The 24,454-nt window shown below is 40.1% G+C and overlaps 1 protein-coding gene across 1 annotated transcript in view; it reads right to left on the bottom strand.

Annotated features, from left to right (window-relative positions):
* Window positions 1–23,183, bottom strand: part of LOC147430288 (uncharacterized) — a 66,044-nt gene extending 42,861 nt beyond the window's left edge. Inside the window, exon 1 of the mRNA XM_086495634.1 lies at window positions 22,523–23,183. The gene's annotated coding sequence lies outside the window, so the exon portion shown is untranslated. The remainder of the gene's footprint in view (window positions 1–22,522) is intronic.
* Window positions 23,184–24,454: the final 1,271 nt, after the last annotated feature.

Raw genomic sequence — 24,454 nt, 5'->3', positions numbered from 1 at the left:
ACGCTCATGTGATACCATACGAAACTCCGTAGTGAATCCTCCCCCCAACCCCCCAAATATGATACCCCCTCCCTTATATTTCAGCTTGGGACATAAATTATTGGGGTCCTGCCTCTAACTTATACACTTATGTAACTTGTAAGAAAACCCCCCTCCCTTGCACTTACGTGATGTGGTAAGTTTTCCATTGTGAATCCCCCGGGGACTACTAGAAGTGGACGCCAGTGGTTAGCACCACTTTTGAAGCTCACCAAACAGATGTGCCAGGAACAAGCACAGGGAAAGTAACACAGGAATCTGACGATCCAGCCACGACATCCATCTTGAAATTGGCCAAGGAAGAAATTCAGCGCTGGATCTCAGAAGTCAAAGACCCCTCGCACAAGGAATATCAGGAGTATGAATTGAAAATACTGGAATCAGTTGCCCTGCTCATGATCACTCCAAATGGGGAGTTCTCTTATCAAGTGTGTGATCCTAACTTCTTGGGACCTTGGGCATAAGATGATCGCCCTGCCCCATTGATGCAGCAGGAGGCTAGATTAGGGAAACAAAGAATGCTACCTGACCTTGAACCAAACAGTAGAGGGGATTACAGAGATGTTCCTATCACAACAATACAAATTCAAACTATCATTGACAATCAACCCCTCTAGCAAAAGAAGTGGTTTGAGCAGTGACCAACAAACAAAACATACTACAAGAATGCTCCGTAGCACGTCAGGATCAACCCAACTTACTATCCCGTCAAGAGACGGAGATCCTGGAACAATTTTTACTCTTGGCAAAGCAAAAGACCAACAATATTGAACTACCTGATGATAACAAAGCCAATCAATAACAACCCCCCGTCAGAGCAATATATGGTTCAAATGCTCAGAGGGGTCATCAACATGATGAAGGAGATCCCAAATCTTGCATGCCAAATGCTTGTGAGAATTGCCAAGATGCTAATCACCTGCATAACGGCTTTCAATGATATAGAGGCAGCGGAGAATGCCTGGCAGATTTTTGTGGAAGGCACTAGAGGCCTCTGCTGGAATATGGAGATGGAAATTCCAAGCAAAAATTGCATCATGGGATTCTAGGCAAGAGTCATGTTTTTGCCCCTACACTACATGCAGACTTTTGAGGAGTCATTCATGACCGGGTTCTTTGAGGTAGACTCCTCCATATTCAATCCCATGACCAAAGATCTGCCAGCCTGACATGTAGCATATCAAAGCACTCTCAGCAATAATCCTTTCAGAGATCTGGCAACAAAAGTGGAGATCGAGGCAAGAGCACAGAAGTTCAGACACCTCACTGCAACACCACAGAAAAGACTGTAGAAGACACTTAGAGACAAATTGCATGAGGATGTGCAATGAACAGGAAGGGGGGAATGTTTGGTGGATACAGCGGACTGACATGTAAAAGACAGATGTACACCAAACCTTTTAGTACTCACTCATTTGTTTAAAAGAAGCAGTGTAATTCAGCTAATGAGGATTCTCAATTGTAATATATTTTGTCATGTCCTCTTAGCCTCTCTGAGTCTACGCCCCTTGTAAGTGGACGAATGGCCGCGGGGGAAAGTCTCCTTAGCTCTTAAGTCAAAACCCTTAGTTTTTGACTAACACACGATCATTAGCTTGAAGGAGTTTGAACGTTCATTGTGAGAAGCCTCTTGCTACTACAATTTGTAATCCACTTTTCTCTTGGACTGGTAATCAGAATTCATTTTTGAATAGCACATTGTGTTCCTTGCCTCTTGCTCTACAATTTAAGTGTAACCATTCTCAATTCTGTTGTGGTTCGAGACACATTGTTTTTGAACTAAATGCATTGATTTGAGGCCTTAAATGGTTGTTTTTTGATGTTTTGACCTTGGATAAGTGTTTCTATGCTTAAGGGGGACCTTTCCGTATTGTTCTGTTTCAGTTTTCTACACATTTTTTTGTGATGGATCGTGATTTAAGTACCTTCTCAGATGGTTGCAGAACTTGGTAGAATTGTGCCCCCTAGGCGTTGTAATAACTCTCCCTAAGTTCCGTTGCATTCCGGATTCGTTTGGATGTCAAAAAGGCATGATGACCTAGAGCGGTGAGATTGGACGCAGACTAATTCTCTCACTAGGAAGAGGTTGATTTTCTTTTTTCATAGCATGTGTAGCCCTCTTAGTTCATTTTGGTGAGATTGACCCTCTCATCAAGTCTTCGTGCCCCATCTCGAGTCGCTTCCTTGCATATTGAAATTATCTTAGTACAAAAAAGCTATAATGCAGACGTCTGTCGTGGCAACCCGCTAACACTCTCCAAATGAAATCACCTATGGTTGTATCTTGAAGGCATTTGGCATTATGCAGATATGGCCAAAGAAATCATGATGACATTGTTAGCTAGGGGCTATTGGAAAAAAGGACATGGCACTGCCTTGGCATGTATGCCAAATGTGGTGCACTTGAGAAAGCACAAAAAGTGCTTGAGGAGCTTACTTTTTGGAGTGGCACCTCTTGGAATGCATTGATTGCAAATATGCACAAGATGAGCATGGTGTGAGAAAGCTCTAGGCTGTTTTTAGCGGATGCAAAGTGAGGACTTCTGTCCAAATACAATCACCAATGCATGCATCTTGAAGGCATGTGGCTCTACCCAACATGCTAATATGGGCTTAAATATTCTATCTTATATTGTTAGCCAAGGACTATCACAAAAAATCTTGTGCTTGGCAATGCCTTGGTCCACACATATCCATTTTCTCTCACAACACCGCCAAGCAAGCAGCAATAAAGGCTACAGAAGCAAAAATGGACAGGAAGATAATGAGTCTCTCTTTTGTGAGCTCACTTAAAGATTGTCCTAAGTAGAAGGTTTTGTACCGAGATAGTAGGATTTATGTTGATATTTGCGATAGTGGGTATGTATATCAAGTGCGGTGCTCCTGTCAGTTCCCGACAAGTCTTTGACGAGCTTACTATGTGGGATGTCATCTTGTGGAATTCACTGATTGCAAGGTATGCCCAATAGGAATAGGGCTCGAAAGTTGTGCGCTATTTTCAGCAGAAGCATAGTGAGGGCCTATCTCTAGACGCTATCACTTGCGCGTACATCTTAAAAGCACGTGGCTCTATGCAATATGCTGATATGGACACAAAATTTCACTATGATGTTGTTATTCATATGCTATTGAAAAGAGATGTACTCGGCACTTCCTTGAACAAATGGTCATGTGATGTACAACATGGTGCGGATGAGGAAGAGGATCAATATAGGATCATCACAGTCTCAGTCTCTCATCCCTCAAACTCTTATGTTTTAGTCCTCGTTCGAAGTTCATCTGCACATGGATCTACCTCAAATATTGTTGCACCGGAAGAGCAGCTAGATATGCTTGGTCTGAGATCATTTGATGTATCCATGTTACCTAAGAATATCACAGAGAATGATTTGACTTCTTTGTTACTTACCTTCTTTGACCTGTTTGGTGGACATCAGACTAGTCAAAAGTTGATTGCCACAGCTCTGGAGATGTGGTCATTACCCATGGCAGACAACACCAATCACACTTTTTTAAAGCTATTTGAAGCCGGCATCATCAAGGAATTGTGGAATCCTAGTCATCCAACTTTTCTACACAATAGGTGTTCGCCATCTTGCAGTATTACTTTTTGCTAAGAGAGCAGCCTAGTGTGGATGGGATAATTACCACTCCAAGGTCCCCTCACACCTGTGATGTCTTCCACTGTTTTGTCATGCATTGCCATTCAGATTTCACCAGATGATCTATGATTCTTGTGAGGAGCGAGCTAGGAGGTTCAAGTTTCAAATTAAATCTAAAGCAGCTAGATTTAACTCTTATGTAGTACAGATCATTGGGTGGGTGAACCTCACCTCATCCACAGACACTTCTACAGTTGGCATTAGGTCTACAATAGCTACAAACCTTACGTTTGTGACCTACATCTTCTAAATCCATTTGGTAGGGGATCCAGACCTGCTAGAGAGCAAGGCCATGGATGCTAAAGAGGAAGAAGTAGAGTTTGAGAGAGAGAGCTAAATGATACTTACAGCATTGGACCAAAGATCTTAGATTGGGACAAGTAGGGGTGTGCTCGATCGATGGAGAATTTTGAAATTGGCAGCGTGCATCAACACGTCATTCAAGACCTATTCTTGCAAAGGCAAACCGCTCAAAGCATGCAATTTTTTTGGCATTTCCAACCCGATGTGCCCTTCATGCTCCCTGTCAAGTGTGCTACTCTTGATTTTTATCTAGGAAGCAAGATTTAAAATGAAAAATGGGAAAAAGGAACGCGGAAATGGGAAGGGCAAGAAAATATCTAATAGGGGCTGGAACGAGAAAAGGATCATGAAATGGGATCCCAAAGATGGCCATTTCGTTTGATTATGGTCACTTGGAATGCGTTGATTGTAGGATATGTAGCAGCAGGAAGCAGGAGATGTTCAAAGTGGGATGGGTGAAGAATATCTAGATTGCAGTCACCTAATCTTGCATCTTGAAGGCATCCAAAGGCATGTGGTATTATGCATGGCCATGGGATTTTGGTTGTTTTCATTGAATATGAATTGAGGGACTCTCTCCAAATAAGATTGCCAATGATTTCATCTTGAAGGCATGTGGCATGTCGCATCATGCAGCACAATGTGGACAAATAATTAATGATGAGCTTGTTGCTCAAGGGTTGCTAAGTGCTTTCCAATTTCTTGGGTTCTAAAGGTTGCATGTGGCAAAACGCAGGAAGTTGGCATGGGTAAACATTTAACAAACTCATTATGATAATAATACTTATAGGGCTACTAGAAAACGACAGTAATTCTTTCATTGACATGTGTGCAAAATGCAATCAATTGATCACCCATTAGGACATTTCCAGGAAGCTTTGGGTTGTTTTCAGCAACTACAAAACGAGGATGTACATACATACGTGAGAGAGGGGACTCAATGCTTCTTTTTTCACTGCTTTTGTATATTTCTCAAGAACGATTCACACACTCGAAGCGTGAAACTACTTTATTGAGCAATGATTTCAGAGACTATATTTGAATCTGATGATGTAGGCCAAAACATCTTGGAAAGAGTTATCAAAGAAAAACGTTGATGAAAAGAATGTTACAGGCAGCTAGGAAAGAGCTGGTAGTTCATTGATGCAAGAAATAGAGGCATTGAAAGCCTTGATGACATGGGTGATATCCCAATTTTCCCTACATCCGGTTGTGCCAGAAGCTAAGCAAGGTAAACATGTTTTGAATTTGGTGGCCATTGAAATGATGGTGGAGGAGGGTGTCATAGATGACATTGCAGATGCCAACACGAAGAAGCAATGTCTGCTAGATGTCGCAACGCTAGGAATCCTCCAATGCCGAGTAAAAAATGGCCAACGTTATGCGTGATAAGATGGCATCATCGAAGATTGTCACCCAATTCGTAGTGAGGAACATGACTACGCAGTGATATTTGAACACCCAGAGCAACACTCTAGTCAGTAGGTCCCTCCTCTGCAAGTATGCATCCACCTCATCCAGCAGAAGAATCGTATGGCAATTGTACATGATTCTTGTTATTTGGATGATCCTTGCTTCCACCTCATCTGCTTCCTTTCCCAGTTCAAAGGCACTTACGGACCACAATGCACATTGCAGACTCTCCACTAGGGCCTCCACTGTCAGAGCCTTGCCTCTCCTTGGTGGGCCATGGCACAACACTAAAAATTCATGTTGATATTGTTAATTAGGGGTTGTTGAAAAAGATGTCATGCTTGGCAATACCTTGGTTGACATGTTTGCTAAATGTGGTGCCCCTTAGAGAGCTCAGAGCACCAAAACTTCTTGAAAAGCTTTTGTGCGGAGTGTGGCCACTTGGAATGCATTGATTGTAGGATTTTCTCCATAGGGGCATTCCCGTGCTTTACACCGCCAATCACACTGCTGGCATGGGCATCTCCAGCCGCACTCTCCTCAACATTGGAAACCTTGTCTTGTCTACAAAACAAGGCTCGATTATTGCTTGGTAAAGCTTTGACAGAGTCTTGATTTTACTCTTTACTCTGGCATGGATTTGGCCTCCAAAATGACTATTGTGCTCCTCTTGCATTCAAACTTAAATGTCCATGGAATCTATGTTATGTAACTCTTCAACCACTCCAAATTGGTTCTCTTCAGCAACACAAATGATAGTTTTGTATACTAGAGCACTTCCATATCTACTGGACCTCTTCATGCTCGCACATAGCAGGTTTCATACATCACGTTGGATGATGACTTCACCTTCCATGCCAGCTGCTCTAACTCTCTCAGATCTCGTCCTCATGTTTTCAACATAATAGTAATTTTAGGTCTAGTATTAAATTTTCCTTTTTAGATCCGACCTCTGCTAACTTGCTAGCATTGTATAGGACTAATATTACTCGGAACCTGTTCTTCAACTTCTCTACCAGCACCTACCAGAACATCACCCAATGTGGAAATTTTGATATCTATAATGCAAGTACGGCAGCATGCAGTTGTCTGCCAGCACAAGGAGGCAAGCACGACTGGAGCAATTCAGAGCATAAGTAGCAAGCATTGCTATTGTTTCACATATCACCCAATGTGGAAATTTTGATATCTGTAATGCAAGTACGGCAGCATGCAGTTGTCTGCCAGCACAAGGAGGCAAGCACGACTGGAGCAATTCAGAGCATAAGTAGCAAGCATCGCTATTGTTTCACATATCAACTCGGACACATTTAAGAAATTATGCCATGATGGGGAATGTGGATTGTTAGTGTATGAACATATGGGGTGGGGATCCTTAGATAGGTGTTTGTTTAGGAAAGGAGAGGCAAAGTTGAAGCTAGAATGGGATCAAAGCTTTTTAGCCATAAATGGTCAAGACATGCAGTGAGCAGCAAGACATTACTATTTGAACCAGGAATGCAATATGAGCACAATCAAAGATTCGTATTGGCAATGTGAGGGTCGTGGGTTTCATGGACAACTTCCACAAGGTCTACTTATGTGCTTTGCAGCCAACAACAAGACATCAAGGCACCATGGTTTGAACTAGGAGCACAACACATGTGAGCACGATCATCACAGGTTCATTTTTGCAACCTAGGAGCACAAAAGGAGAGCTTGTGGAAGCCGCTCACCAAAACCCAAGATCCTTACATTGCAAAGAAAATTGTAGGCATAAGCAAAGCTAGTAGAAGCCACTCACGAGGCGCAATACTTGTAAGTCTGTTCATAGGCAGCTGCCAAATAAAGGGGTCACAAAGCACACAATTTGTGCATGGTTAGAGCACATGAATTCTTAACCCCTACAACCCTTTGGCAAAACGGGACCCTTAGCACCTTGGGAACCCCTCCCCCCCCCATGGGACTAAAGAACAGGGGGTCTTCAATGAAGACCCCGTCACGGGATCTACCATGGGCAGGCACACACACGAATATCAAGAACCTCAAGGAGTAGGTAGTGTATAGCACCAACACCTGAAACACCGAAAACTTCTTGACTGTAATGGAAACCATCCGTCCTTGATGTGTACCTAGCTGGCGAACCAAAAAGAAATCTTGCCAAGGGTTAGTTAGCTAGAAATGAGATAGTAAGGAAATGTTGAAGAAAGACAAACATAGGGGATTGATACACATTTTCTTGGTGAGGAACTATTGAGGAGTTTACAGAATGATTCACGGAAGCAACATGCTTCACTAGGTTCCACGAGGGCTTTCGAGCTAAGAACTCATCTTCACAATAAAACCTACACCGCTTGTGAGTAGAACATAAAGTTAGCTTTGCTTCCCTTTAAGTTTAGTCCATACTCCGTATTGTTTGTATTTGTCTCAACTCGTGTTTTGTGTTTGACAAAGAGGACATATATTCACAACAGCGAATGTTTTGATTGCACAAGCATGACTCTAGCTCGACAACACCACAAGGTTTGTTTTTTTTTTTGCATCCAATTTACCATGTCTATGCGTTTGCTTGGCGCAACACAAAACACTATGGGGGGCGGGTTTCGTTTCTTATAATTTTTGGAGAGACCACAATGCCAATCCACCGTACTTTTGTATGACATTCCTCCATGACATGCACTATATACTTTGCATTTTCAGTCTGTGACGCTTCATTGGAAGAGAAAATGTTTAACTATTCACATTTCTTTTTTGTAGCTTGACTCAAATATTGTCTTGTAGATTGGACAATAAAAAAGAACCGGTACATCATTGCAGGTTAGTAAAGAACTTTGTTTCTTATTGCCATTCATTGATGCTTTATCCATTTGCTTGTTTTAGAATTTTGCACATTATTTCTTTTAGTTTTAATAACATTTTAGAATGTATATGCCTCTCAAAATCATGTTTGTTTAATAGTTGGTTGCTACAACATTATATATCAAGGCCACCAAGCAAGACTAGTTTCATGTGAGGGGCAAATCCTTTTACAACACACGGACGGACAAAAGGGGTGGTGTCTCTTTCTCTATGTCAGTGCTGGTTGCCCCCCATTCACATACGTCCGTAAAGCGTAGCTTTAAGGGCCGAGTCACACCGGCAACTAGGCTTAAGGGAAGAAAATGCGACCTTGGTTGCACTTCAAGAGAAGCAACAAAGGAAGACAAATTCAATAAATTGCATGAGGATTTTTTGGCAAAAAGGAAGCACGTTCATTGGGCAGATTGGAGAGAAGTTTTCATGCATTCGGTTTGCAGAATTATAGCTTAATCTTCTAAAAAATGAAGGGGTTATCGTTGTGTTAACAGGACTTTGAGAATCCAGCTGAGAAATTTGGATTTGCTAAATGTGGGTACCTTCCTCCTCCTACTCCTTTTACTAGCTCTAGGCGCGAGTTGGCTCTAAGATTGGTCAATTCTGCTCGACATCGTTCAGCTAAATTTGACAATTTTATTGGTTCTTATACATTTACACCTTCTTGTATCCCCTCTCCCGGATTTGGGGTGGTACCACATACCAGATCCGCTTCCACGTGGGATTTTGCTTTAGGTTCATTCGAATATATATAAACACAAAAATGAAATTCTTTGCAATTTGATTGGTTTTTTTGGTTTAGTTGCAAAGTCCGTCCATCAAGTATATATCCACCCTAACATTTTCTTTTGGAAATCGACATTTAACGATCTGGTATTAGGAAACAATGAGAGGTTTTATTGCAAATCTCCTCACCTTCGTTTGAGCATGGTTATGTGACTGCAGTATTACGTTATTAAAGATTAGCATCTATGTACTGCATGCGCTCATTGCACGCACACAAACACAGGCAAGCACACGCACACTCCTGCACGGCACAGTAGACAAGAGTGCTTTGGCCCTTCTCCTTTGTCGACGCTCACAATGCAAACCTGTTAAATTTTTAAAAAAAATATTCCTGCCTCTCTTGCTCCACTGCTTGCGCCACATCCTGCAGCCATAGCTGGTCTGCTGCTGAAACCAGATGGTTGCAAGATGTGGCTGCAAGTGTGTAGTATGTAGAGGATGTAGTCAAAACCTGTAGGGGGTGAGGATTTGGTAGCGTCACTTGTGGCGGACATAGCAAAGAGCAGCCCGCAGGTTCAACATTGTGATTAGAGCAGCGGAAACACGACCTGCATTTGCTTCTCTAGGGATGTTTCTAACACGGATCGACAGCGTGGAAACAATTTGGGGAACAAAATACCCCACTAATTTGTGGAAATTCCCAAATTACCCCTAAAATTTCAAAATACCCTTGTATCTATTTTCGTTGGATTGTTCAAAATTTTATAATCTTCAATGAAGCAATTAATCTCCAAAGCCTACATAACCAACTCAAATTCTAGTTTTATCATCTTGTATTGATAGACAATCGGTCTTCTTATGAAGAGCTATGATTTTTTCTATCTTTAAAGAAATTTAATCTCACAACTATGGGTATTTTGGGAAATCTGGAATATTTGAAGGGCATTTTGGGAATTTATGACAAAATAATGGGGGTACTTTGGGAACTTTTGCAAATTAAAGGGGTATTTTGGTAATTTTCTCAATTTTTTTTTTTTGATATTGACCCATTTTTTGACAGCCAATTGGTGCAGTAATGACTATTAGAGCGAGGTCTCGCTATGGTTAAGAATATTAGTGGTATAAAAACTAAAGCAAAGCTCCACTGCAATCAAAGCAAACGCCGTCAAAATAGTTGAGCAAACATTATTTGAAATATCACCTTTGATTGTGGCGAGTATCATCCTTTATTTTTTCTTCCTATATCCGATCTATTGGGCCTCTCTACCATACTTTACCTTTGCATCTTGCAAGGCATATCTTCTTTTATCTTCTACAAGCAATGATCGAGCACATTACAATCTACGGACCTCAATGCTGACAAAAGCTAGTTATTCTATTTGACAATCCGAGGTTGACACACTTAAACATCATTTCGATATTCAGAATGTAGATTTTTTTATGTGTCCCCTAACATTTTTTGGAGATACTGGTCATCTTGAACGTGGAGAGAACAATGGTGGTGACCAAATTTACACACTTGACCACTAAGTCTCACAGTTCTATAAGACTGGTGTCACCTCTAGTTTGATGTTGTTGGATCAACAGTCTCACTGATAGTAATCAAAGAGAAAATTAATGACTTGAGGCGTCCATTGAAGAGTTTCATTGACATCATTAGAAACCTTCCACTGCAAGCTAACCTTGTTGTGGCCTTAGAGTCAAGTTCAAAGAGTTTTGCAAGTCTCTAAGCTCCCATTGCAATATGGTGGGTATATTTCTTTAGAGTTTCCATGATAAGATGTGAAAGATCAGGTATGAATGGTATGGAACAACGTTTTGATGGAAATTAATCGGTGGAATATGTGACTTGCAGTAGTAGTGATTTGTTTGAAGGTGTGGTGCACTTTAGCAAATTCTGTGAGTATTTTCAAAGACGTGAAAGAAAACATGTTGCATATGTGCCTTGCAAGCACATCTACTTTGTGTCTTTTAGAGTCCAGGGTTTGGGTTCCGCTGCCCATGAGTTTGTGCATCAATCTGTACTTACAAAATTAGAGTTGTTTCAAGCTTTGGGAGGTTCTAGAATAGCATCGTACATTATGAAGTTCACGCGTTGACTTTTTTTGGAAAATATATGTGCCAAAGTTTTGGTGGGACTATTTTGGAGAGGATGTATGCCACCTAGAATTGCGCTATGTATCGAGTATACAATTTTATGGATGTTTCTAAAATACAAATTTTGTGGTACTAAAAAATACATGCATGGCATAATTATTTTCTTTTATAATTGTTTCTCTTGTATAAATTTGCCCTCAGACTTGCTCGGAATGTGTCTTTGCTCGATTTTTTTTGCTCGGTGATTAGAAACCCCCTCATGAGGCATAGGCATACCATGTTAAAATGCAAGGTTGAACTTATCACACATCCAATTATATGTAAAATCTCCCATCCATTTAATCATTTTTTGTTTGATACCTTGAATATCTCCAGCTTTGCGAGTGGCCCAATCGATGCTTGATTTCCCATGTTATTTTCTTCTTTTGAATCAATGCTTTGTATATATGCAAATGACTTTGATAATTGTCTTTGTCCATCATTGCATCTAGCTTTATCAAGGACTTTCAAGCATCTTGAAATTCTTCATCAAACCACCTTTTGCGTGAACTATCTTTGTTGATACCATGGACATGCTTTATAGCAAAGCATTCTTCATCACAAAAACAAATAACTTTCTTGAAAGCTTCCCATTTAGTTTTCAATGATGTGTCATATTGAAGCTTTGTCATCCGTAACTTTTGCTCAACCATTTCCATATACATTGGTGCCCGTTTGAAATCTATACAGAGAGATAAGTTATCCTCCCTTTAGCTGAGATTATCATGCTTAGTTGTTTCTCCACATCTAAGGTCAATGCATAAGGTCTGATTCTCGGTCCATTGGCCAAGAATAAAACTCTTTATGCAATACATGATGGCTTTGAAGAGTGACATATAGTCAATCACACTATCCTCATTATGTTTTTTACACATAAATCCATCGGTTCCACTCCATAAAGATACACCATTGTCAATGAGCATGCATGTTCTATTGCACATGTGTAAAAGTAACTTTCCATAGTGACCCGACTCTTTCTCATCCATTGAAGTACAATCATACAAGTGACCTGCAACTCCCTTGAAATGTATGGCATATCAAATTGTTAAGTATAATGCTACAATGTTTTTGTGCGAGCATTCATATGAGAGAGAGAGAGAGAGAGAGAGAGAGAGAGAGAGAGGGTGAAAGCATGTTAACCTGTCGCACTTTTTGTGTTAGTTAGCAGTTTCAAGTTAGCACATCTTCAAAAAGTTGGACGTCCGGTAAATTTTTTACAAATAATATCAAAATTTGTCGGAGGTTGTACATTTGGACTCCTTGTTTCAAGTGCTTTCTATTGATATATCATATGTCATAGATCTTGGAGATGTAGCTCAAGTTATTGTACTAGTTAGCATATGTCAAAATTGTGCTAGTTAGCATTTTTCGGGACATGAAAAAGCATGACAGGTTAACATGCTTTCACCAGAGAGAGAGAGAGAGAGAGAGAGAGAGAGAGAGAGAGAGAGAGAGAGAGAGAGAGAGAGAGAGAGAGAGAGAGAGAGAGAGAGAGAGACTCCCTCTGGCTGAGATCGAGGCTGAGATCGACAATAGATGGCCGTGGAGGCTAGATCTTGGAAGGCAAGCAAGGATGTAGAGGAGAAGACTCTAGAGGAGCTGGTTGATGATTAGCAAGCGGATCATACATGTAAAATGGGTCATGATCATTTTTGCCCGACCATTTTGCACTCCAATCTGCTTTGTTCACCATGATCTCAAGCTACAACACCTGCACTATTTGACACAACTCTACTTTTGCTCGTTGTTGTTTTCCCTCTTCTCCTTTGAGGTTGTGACGGTTTTAGCACTCAAGATGAAGACTTTTTGAGATGACATCGTCCAGGGCGCCTCCCACTTCTCGTTCGGGATACAATCAAGATTGGTTAAGGTTCTCATGCAAAATATCCCTAGAGGATGAAGATTCTACCGTCCTCAACAATTTGGATGATGAGCCAGTCCCAGATTTGGTAGATTGTGCTCCACGATGAAGCCATATTTGCAAGACTCATTCATGCATCCCAAATTAAACAACAAGAACTCATCTTGGAAAGCCGAGCTTTAATCGATATTCAAGAAGGTTTTTCCCCCCTATTGAAACCCTGATAGGGTGGATTAAGAACAACTGGTTTCCATTGGGGATAGAAACAAGTCTATTGAATGTCCTCCAAAAATTCACATTTTTTGCTCAAAGATAGAGACATGGAATTTCAAGCCCTCACTACAGGTTCTTGGCTCTTAGGCAATTCAACTCTATGTTTCTTTAAGTGGCACAATAATTCTACTCGGAGAATTTGCCTTAAAAAATTTCCCAATATGGGTTGATTTTCCCAATCTAGCATTGGAATACAAAGAACCAAGTGGAAATCCTCTAAGGGCAAGAAGCAATCCTCCAACAAGTTGATCGTCCTTTTCTCTCTTCATGATTGGGAGGACTCTATAGCTGAGAACTCTCAAACCAAATCCACAGATGAATTGAATCTTTTTCGGCACTAGAAGCCTAGGTAAATTCCATGGAAAATCCTCCACACTCCACCCCTGACTCAAATTACCCTCCGGCCACATCTCAAGAGGAAGCAATTTCTATGGACATGCGTAAGGAGAACAAGAGGAGCCTACCCAACACTCCGGCCAGAGTAAGAAGATCCCAAAGGATCCCAAATCTCAATCCAATCATTCTAATGAATATTACATCATGGAACATAAAAGGACTTTCCACTTTTGAGAAGATACATACACAAGATCGAGTCTCGCTTTTTTGTCTTTATCCCCTTTGGAGCATTTTTGCCAAGTAAATTCTCCAAGTTTAACTGCATCTCACAACTGGAGAGACTCTTTGAGAAGATTGCATTGTTTTTTAGATCCATTGATGATGGTTCTTGACTCCTTGTATCAAACTTCAAGAGATTCAACCACGTGAAAGGCACCTATCATCAACACGGGGGAGGGGAGGCAGTGGAAAGAGTGCCAAAGTTTTGTTCTGAAAGATATAGACCCACGTACATATATGGACACAATGTAGTATTTGTAAGGAGGTGCAGCCTGTATTGCGCACATGCTTTCTGTGAGAGAGTGGTGAGACTCGACCATTCTCAAGGATAACCTAGAGTTAAACTGCATGAGCTTGTGCTATGGCTGGAGGAGACCTAGGACTTGAAACTCGAGATATTAGAGGAGAGATTCTTTTGAAGATCTTCTCCATTGACTTTGATAGCTTGTAGGGCAAGAATCTCAAAGGGATTTTTTCAAAACCATTGCTTAATGAGGGAAGCTTTGACTCATTATATAGAGTCAAAGCCACCCCCTCAATCATGACATGCCTTTCTGATCATTACCCTATAGTTAGCATCATTGACAACAAGCACTCCCAAGATTAGAAACCATTGGTTCCACAATGACTCGACTCTCTTCAATCTCCCCATCATCCAGGAGGAAATATAGAAAACTTGGAAAGAAGCCTTCTCTAGTGGTGCCTCCACAACTATAACCTGGTCTCTAGCAGTCAAAGAAATACAAGGCTGCCTCACTAGTTTTTGAAAGAAAGTCTCAGAGATCAAAACAAAGAGAAATAAAATCAAATATTCTATCTTGGAAAATTTTGAATCCCTATGCTCCCTCTCTCCACAAGAATAGGACACCTTAGCAATGATACACAATTCTCTCCAAACAGAAGTAGTAGATTTACAACACATCAAAGTATTTTCTAGAGAATTGTGGGCATGCAGAATTGACAGGCCTTTTTGTGATATGTTCCAAATGCTAAAGAGGAAAGCCACACAAGATTTATCCCTCGCTTAAATATTCAATGGTTTATTGTCTCTAATCAAGAGGAAAACCTCAACGTGACAAAAAATCTCTTTGCATCTCTTTTCTTAGCCTCTTCCCCCTCGGATGCCAAGAATCTTTATTGCTCAAAAAAAGTATGGAAAGCTAGAAAGGTGACCATCTTTCCCGAGTCTTGAGCAAGAGAGGACCTCCCTCTATGTACGGTAGAGTTAGAAGTAGCCATTGACTCCCTAAAGAAGAATAAAACCCTAAGTTGCAATGGGTTGCCCAAAAATTTCTTCCAAAAGTTCAAGAAAACCCTCACTCCCTCTCTTCTCAAAGTCTGGGAGGAATCTCTCAAATTCGGGGCCTTGACTATCACCATCAACACTAGTATAATCAAACTTCTTAATAAAAGGGCGAGTAAGGAGGATCTCTCTAAATGGAGGCCCCTCACCATGCTCACCACTACCTACAAGATCTTTGCTAGAGCTATCCCTCTTAGGATTGAATAGAAAGGATTTATTAAAGGAACGCAAATCATTAAAGTAGTTATTTCCCTTTGAGAATGCCTAGAACATCCATAGGAATCTAGTTATAGTTTCATCTTTGTCAAGTTGACTATGATAAATCATATGACAGGCTGGAATGGGATTTCATCCAAATCTCTGATCCATATTTGGTGACCCAGTTCTTTTACACTTCATCTCTTTTTAGACCCCTTCCCCCTTTATAAATTGGTTTGTTAAGGCTACTGTTGGGTTAAAGGTGGCATGTGCCTTGCTCGAGGACATCCATCTAATGTTTGTTGCCCGCTCACCTCACTAATGCACTTACTTATTATTTATATACATAGAAGAATAAAGAGTGAGTGCTATTTTAAGCAACTCTATTCCACCCTCTCTCTCTCTCTCTCTCTCTCTCTCTCTCTCTCTCTCTCTCTCTCTCCTCCCCCCCCCCCCCCCCCCCCCCCACACACACACACACACACACGTACCACATTTGTGCATCCCTCCAACTCGTATTAGGGCGACGTCAAGATCTCTGAGGTGATAACTTGCTTGATCTTGGAGGTGGAGAGATGAAGAAAGCTTTGAAGCTTTGTGAGAAAGAACTCAATAGGTTGTACCTACGTTTCTCAAAGAGTTCACCCACTATGATGCAAAGTTGGTTTCCATTTTTCTCTTCACCAACCAGTTACCCCAATTTGTCTATCCCTTAAGGATTTTCAATGAATATGTACATGGTCCTGTCTTTCACCATATATTTATCCCCTTGGTAGTTCACAAATATTATAGGGTCAGTGTTAGCATGTAGCTAACATCGGGAGCCTACAAACTCAGTCTATATATGATGTAAATTTTCACTTTTGGATCACTTTGGATATCTATAGCCCTAAGCTGTTGTAATTCTTTTTTTTTTTGGAATTAATTTGTAACCATTTTGTGATTATGAGCCACACAAAGTGGGGCTACGTGCTTCTAGATTGTATCATTGAAATCCTAGGCTACTGAGAGTTAGAATCTTTTTCAAATTTTGAACCCTGAATCTTTGGCTAAGGTATAAACACCAGGTTTTTGTAAAAACCTAGGAGACTTTTGGATAATAGGCATGTACTCTCTTGCTTTCTTCTCAATCTCATAACTCCCTTGTAAAGTGTCAGTTTGAAGTGCCATCTATTTCATTTCATTCACATGTGTAATCTCTTTGTGACATTGTGCATTTCTTATGGTAAAATTGTGTTTTTGTTGTTGCGCACCTACTCCTTAATATGCTCATAACTCAAGGTTTACTTAACAAAATTTCATTTTATGCATTGGAGGGGTGTAGGAACATTATTGCTGAGCTGTAGGGTGTATTTGAGGCTGAAAATTGTTAGGTCAAATTTGCCCTATACATAATAAGTAGGATTTTGGGGCAAGTGGTCATATGTCCTTAGATGTTTTCTACCCATCCTATAAGTTTGGTCTTGTTTGGACTTTGTTTGCCTGGTGAACCATTGAGATTTGTTTGCAGTAGTGTCATAGCTACCATCGATTGCATGACATGTAGTTGAATGTAGATTTGGGTTGGATAAAGATTGAGTGTGTTTTTTGAGAGACGGACAACCTCTCGTAGCCTCCATGCACTAGTTTAATCAACCTTGTCCCACGATATGACATTTATATTTGTGGTTCTCATTTTCACTACAGTAAGATAGTGACCAAGATCGGGAGGATCCGTGTTGGTAGACAAGATATATGAACCCATCATTGCAGCCTCGGAAGCTTTCCAAGTGGGACTAAAAGCAGATCAAACACTGGAGATGAAATGGAAAAACTACCCAACACCAGACATGGAAGCTACAAAGCTTGAAGCTTATAAGAACTTAGTGCAAATCACACAATCATTGCTAGAAACATAAAAGAAAAAATTAAAAATCATAAAAAAACCAGCAAAATCAAAATCCATGGAAATGAAAGATGCTAACAAAATGAAATTTTAGCAAGAATTGACAAATATGAGATGACAGTTTCAGACAGTGATGAAGGGCTAGATGGAATTCCCTTAGTAGAGGAAGACTAACCAAATCATAAATGGAAATGAGTGAGGGAATTGAACAACAAAAGCCTAAAGTCTGCTCCCATTGAGGAAGTTTGGCTAGATCAACCACCCATGGAGTTGGATGAACAATCTTTGTATGGAGATTGGAGCAGTCAAGCCTATCGAAGGCTCAAACACTCCAAACATTGCCCTCATACTTAGAAGAAAACGAAGAAAAATCACTGGTCTATAAAACTATGAAATTCAATAGACCAAAACAGACTTTGGATGTGGAGAATTTTCCCTCAATCATGTCGGCTCCTATCCTATGTACCATCACATTGGGTGAGCTACTTAAGTTAAAACCATGTCTATGGAGGGATCTGTAAGGTACCATGGAAAAAATGGGCATAACGGGATTGACCAAAGAAAACCTTGAAGAGTTCCATAAGGAAGAGTCGCGGGCAACGATTGCCACATCCATACCCATGAACAAAGTTGGAGACTACTATGAGGGAAACGAAGGAAACATTACCCTTCTAGTACAATACAATGATGTAATGGACATGACTGCTCTAGACAGTGGGGAAAGTATTGCTATAGCAACGAAAGCAGTCTGGGAAGCCTATCCCCATAAGGAAAAAACAAATGAAACTGCAATTAAAAGATAGGCACATTGAGAAACCCATGGGATTATTGGAGAATGTGCTAGTTAGCTCTTGTGGAATTGACTACCAACATACTTTTCTTGTTGTAGATTTCGGGAAAAAAATTTGAACTATGAAATCATTTTGAGAAGACCTTTCATGAAGCAAATATAGTTGATCCAAGATTGAGAAAATGATTACACGGGTAAACTTAAAAGATCAATCCTACAAGGATGTCCTTAGGACACCAATTTAGGAAATGGATTCAGAGACCTCAACGAAAACTTATTTCTGTCATGGCTATGCACACATGCCAATTTGGATGTGTGGAGCCTTTGAGAGTGGTAGTTTAAGAAGAGGACATTGTGTTTTAGACCAAGAGGCAAACAATGAGTATTCACCAGAACCCTTTTTGGAACACTTGTTTGAACCATTTGAGTGGACTTACATTTTGGCCACTATGATGTATACATTAACAAATCCACATCTACACAATTCTCAGATGAGGAGGGATACAAAATAATTCCTATCTAGATGGTATACATTGAGTTGATTGAGAAACAACAAGTTTTCTCTTATCACTACTATGATACCACTAACGAGTTAGAAGAGGGAATACTCACGAATGAGGAATCCAACTCTAGGAATATGTCAGGGCCAAATTGCTACTCAGGGGAAGGGGGAAAAAGTTTTTTGATTTTTCAAATCAACATCACAGATGCCAACAAAAATATCATTGGAAGTGAGAGAAAAAATTGAGAAGACTACACCAAGAAACAGAAATAGGGGACAAAACTCAGCTCTTGATGATGGTAGATGCAAAAGATTGCATCAAGGACAAGATAATGAGGAGATCTCCTACCTCGGGGAAGGGGAAAACAAAAGACATGAATCAATGAACAAAACCAAACAGAGATCAAGTAAGCCATATGAAACCAGAGAAAAGTAACCTCCAATGACCAAAATGAAACAAAAAGCAAAGTATAGGGAGTTTAAACAGACCTTAAAGGAGGTTTGGACCATTAAAATGGAATCCGAGAATGATAAACCAAAGGCAATCAGTGTTCAATCACATTACAAGAAGTATACTGTGCAAAATTGATGGATCATAGTGGAGCAACCGATGAGACAACCCAAGGAATCTGGGAAATCCTATGAGGGTCTTGAAAATGCAAAATGAATTGACCTAGCAGAGCCTAGAGAAGACTCGAAGCTAGCATACATAGCTATAGATTTGTCTCAAGAAGAGAAAGAGATCCTTATTAGAACCTTGAAGAAGTACATGGATGTCTTTTCTTGGTCTTACAAAGATCTCAAGAGAGTGGTTCCTAAAATCTGTCAGCATACTATTCCTATGAGAGATGATGCCTGGGGCGGTCACTTTTTAGAATGTGTATGATATCACGTGAGTTAACCGGAGAGGATTATTAAAAGACCAAAATGTATACATACAGAGGGGGGTGGGGGTTTTTTAAATAAGCTCACAGTGTAAGTATGTATATTGGGGTATTATTAATTACCTCTTGAACGCACGTGATATAGGGGTCTTTTGATAAGTGACTGCCCCGGGAGAAGATGTTAAACCAAGTAGACAAAGACCATACACCTACAATGAGACATTCCCTAAGAAGATCAAAAAATAGATTGAAAAACTCAAGGAAGTATAGTACATCTAGAAAATTGAACACACTGATTGGGTGTTGCCTATTGTGGTAGTACCACAAAAGAGCGAGAAAATTAGGGTGTATGTGAACCTCAAAAAGGTGAATGCAGCTACTATACAAGATAACTATCCTCTTCCTATCATGTATGATGTTTTAGAACGAGTAGCTGAAAAAGGAAGCTTATAGCTTCTTGGATGGATTTTCTGGATACAAGCAGATGGCCATAGATCCAAAAAAACAATATAAAACTTTTTGCCACCACAAAATGGGAAATTTTAGCGTACAAGGGCATGCCTTTTGGACTCACCATTGCATCAGCAACATTCCAACGGCTAATGAGCCATTCCTTCAAGGAGTATCTCCGGAATTTCTTAGAAGTTTACATGGATGATCTTTGTGTGTATTCCGCAAAAAGAGAAAACCATTTTGAGCACCTCAAATGCATCTTTGAGAAATGTCACCTATATAGGATTTACTAAAATATTGAGAAGTCTGTATTCATGGTTAGACGTGGAAAAATTCTCGGATATATTGTCTTGAAAATGGTATTGTTGATATGCAAAAGGTGGCAGCAATTGTTGGGATGCCTATACCGAGTAGTGCCAAGGAAGTACAAGCATTCATAAGGCATTGTGGCTACTATCATAGATTGCAAAACCCATTTATGGCCTTATTACTATTTCAAATGGACATTTTGAATGGATTGATTGGAACAAAGATTTCCATGTGCATATCGATGCTTCAAATTTTTCTATCACTTGCATATTAGCTCAACTAGAAGAGGGCATAATGAATAATTCTATCTCTTTTTCTAGGAGGTAGTTAAACCTAGTAGAAAAGAACTACACCACAGTTGAAAGGGAAGGCATTGGAATGATGTATGCGGTTAAGAAATTTCGATGCTACTTATTAGCTAATAAGTTTGTCTTCTTTGTGGACCACCAAGCCCTACTCTATCTAGCTAACAAGCCATGCAACATAGGTAGGATTGTTAGATGGTTTATCATCCTACTAGAATTTGATTTATAGTGGTATTCAAGAAGGGCATCACACACCAATGAGTGGATCCTCTGTCAAGGATCACTGCGGGGAACCACTGAAACGAGTAGATGATGATTTGCTCGATGCTTACATGTTGTTAGTAGAAATGATTCTAAGATGGTCAGAAGATATTGTCTCTTTGATTACCATAGCTCAAGAAATCTCATAGATCCTACTTCTACTTACACCACCATTGATGCAATCAGGTTTGTATCAGTTGTTGGCTAGAAGATTGTATCAAAAAAATAAGGACAGGATCCTACTTCTATGTATAAGCCCTAAGAAACAAGAAAACTACTTAAATCAAGCTCATACCATGGTAGTAGGGATTCATTTTGTAGAAGACTTAACTCTATGATGATTAACTTGGTTAGGAGTTTACTGGTCTACCATGAAAAGAGATGGTCATGCTTATATCACCAGGGAGAGCTCTAGGTAGATATGTGGCCCATGCAGATTCTTGTAAGTCTAATGTAAAATAATCCCTATAGCTAAATAGGAATAATTCATTGTCGTGTTCCGTCACCAGAGAAACAATATATATATATATATATATATATATATATATATATATATATATATATATATATATATATATATATATATATATATATAGAGAGAGAGAGAGAGAGAGAGAGAGAGAGAGAGAGAGAGAGAGAGAGAGAGAGACATTGGTGGGAGGACGAGTGCTTCTTATCACATTTTCTTCCTACACCCACTTTTTGGCATAGATGATACATATGCACCAATAGTTGATTCCATGGCTCGATGCGAGTTTACCTTAGTATTCTCTTTAGACCACATAAGTAGTACTAAGTAAAGGGTTGGATTTTGGGTGCATCTGTGGACCATTGGATAAAGCTTATGGATTAGTGTCACATGACAAGCTAATGATATTAAATTTTAAATTATTATTTTTATGCCCATGTGGGAGACGGTTCACATTTATGTATCTCTCTCTTTAAAGAGAGGCATTGAGTATCTATAAACATTATTTTTATGCTTTTGAAATATATTTATTGTAATCTAAATAGTTCATTGTTGTTATAATTTTTTTTCAAAAAATATAATCTTTTATTGTGATATCACATGTTTTAAAATACTAGTTTCTCTCTCACAAAGAAGCCTCCTATTATGAAATCCTTTTTTTTTTCCAATTCACAAATCATGAGTATACCTATTATGAAATTCTTTGCAATAGCCTTATGTAGGCCATAGTGAATTTTCAGTGGGTCTGGGGACCAACCAAGCTAGCTCGATGTGAGTTTATCTTAATATTCTTATATTCAATCAAGAAACTTAGGGTGCATATGGATTTTGACACTTAACTATCATAGATGTCACCATACATGACATAGGATCTACCTTAAGCATAGGATGCATTGTACTTGTAAACTTTACCTCCTAGATATTGTAGATAGGAGTATATGAGTTTAAGATGTATTATTGTTTCCACTTTATTACTGTTTATGACAATGTAACAAAATAGATATGGTAATATTGACTCTAAAAGCGATGCTTTGGTATGATATTCAAGATTTCATGATGATGCCAGAGATATTCACATTTTAGAAGTATACATTTTTTGTACACGGTATACTCACATTCATAGAAGAAATATTCTAATACAATGATTCACATACAAAAACGCATAATCTGTGAAGAGAGCTGATCGTAGACTATTGACAAACAATTAATTTCATTAAAATTGAAAAAAATAAGAGATTAAATATATACGCGTGTTTTCATGACGTCATAATTCACCGTACATGAGGTCATTAGAAGCACTTACATCTAGCTATAGACCCATGGCACCCAAGTCACGTGATTCCTCCTTAAGGGCATCCCCCAGGGAGTCATCATCAACTGCATTGCCATCATTGTCGTCATCAGCATCACCATCATCATGCAATTGAGGGTAAGGCTTTGATATGTTGAGGTTGATCTCTCAACCCTCATCCTTGGCACTTACTGGAGCTTCGCCTTGTCACTGTGGGATCTAGTTTGGATCTCTCTCTAGGATTCACTTGAACGAGGACATCTCTTATCTAAAAAGTCAAAACTTGTTAGACAAGCACATCCAGGGGCTGAAGAAACAGAGCGATGGTGAGCTAGGTGAGCAGTGGTTTTGGCCTTGGGAGCGCTCTATCGGATTGGTGAAGAGCAAGTGACAAGAGGAAGGCTCATTTCGTAGTCACGGCATCGCTCTCAGCTTCACTGCTTGAGTGTGGCATCACCTGGGTTTCGCCTCCCTTCGTGCTCCCTTGCTTGAGCTTATCGGCACATGTGTTTCAGACCCCAAATCTTAAGTAGCTTGGCTTTAAAACAAAGGACAATCGCCATCGCCATCTTCATGTGCTGGGCTTCACGCTCATAGTTAATAATCGCGTTTAGCTTCAAGTAAATAATCGCTTTTGCTAGTGCCCTTACTCGCGATTTTTTTCTAAAGTAAATAATCGTTTTTTAGTGCTTCTTCTCAGGCTTCCCATTTTGTTTACTTTTTACCAAAGCAAAGGTGTTGCTTGTGTGGGCAACCTACTTTTTTAAATGGGGGTTCACCTACTTTTTGTGTGGGCAACCTACTTTTTGTTCTTCCACCACGCCATGGCGAGCTCCTCTAAGCCATCCTACATCGAAGCAGTGGCACGCAAAGAGCAGCCCGACGCTCTGAAGGCTATCGACTTTGTGAAATTGGGCGTCGATGATAGCGGTCAAAGCTCCCTTACTAATCTGAGTAAGAAGGAACTGAAACATAGAAATACATACGTGGAAAAAGACCTAGCATGAATCCTTTGTGTGCTATTATTGAAAAAAAGGTCACGCAAAGATTCAGCGACGCAGGAGGATTCTATTGAAGTGGCCAAATGGGACAGAGCTTTCCAAGCACTCAAGAAGGTGCTCCCGCAGCGTGTCGAGGTGGAAGATGCCATTATGGTGGTTGTTCCCCCTGCCATTGTGAAAAGACAACTTGCGGAGGTTGCAAATTCTACTCTAGTCTTCGGGTTTATGGGGAGAGTTCCCAATAGAATTGAGCTCAGTAACTGGCTCTACAGTCCACTGGTTTTGGATCAGCACGGCTCGGTAATGTTCACCCAATATATAGCAAAACGATTTGTGTCGGTTCAGTTCAACGACAGTGCAATGGTTGAGAGGGTTTTGGCCAAAAGCGCGCTATTCTTCAATCACGCGCCGGTGTGCGTGCTCCCTTGGGACCCTCTGTTTGAATCTAACGAGGCATTCAAGGATCTCTGCCCAGTATGGGTGGAGTTTGTCAACTTCCCGGTATGGATTAGAAAGAACTTGAAGGACCTCACAACTTTGCTTGGTGATCCACTTTTTGTCCCATCTGCCAGAGCCTCGGGTGTAGCAACAAACAAGGTCTATATCTGATGGGATCTGCGAAAGCCATAGCCAAAGAACTTGGTGGTGAATGTTGGGGCCAGACTAAAGATCTTCCTTTGAACTTTAACACCTTCTTCGAGGCATGCCTTAAATGCAACAAATTCGAACATTATGCAAGGGTGTGTCCCGCTGAGGTGCTAAAGCCTATAGAACAGGTGATGGAGAGAAGCGAATTATAGGCTACCCCACAGGGTGGCACAAATACAGTAGATCCAACAAACAGTAGATCCAACAAACAATCCTACTGAAAATCTTGGCAAGGCAGAGGGTGGTCAAAATAAAGTCAACTTAGATAAAGATGTGGAGAAATAAGATCATGGAA

This window comes from Adiantum capillus-veneris, chromosome 22 (assembly GCF_014529385.1).
Source record: "Adiantum capillus-veneris isolate H3 chromosome 22, ASM1452938v2, whole genome shotgun sequence".
NCBI lineage: Eukaryota > Viridiplantae > Streptophyta > Polypodiopsida > Polypodiales > Pteridaceae > Adiantum > Adiantum capillus-veneris.
Note: the sequence above shows the minus strand (reverse complement) of the source record. Positions and strands in the feature narration are given on the sequence as shown.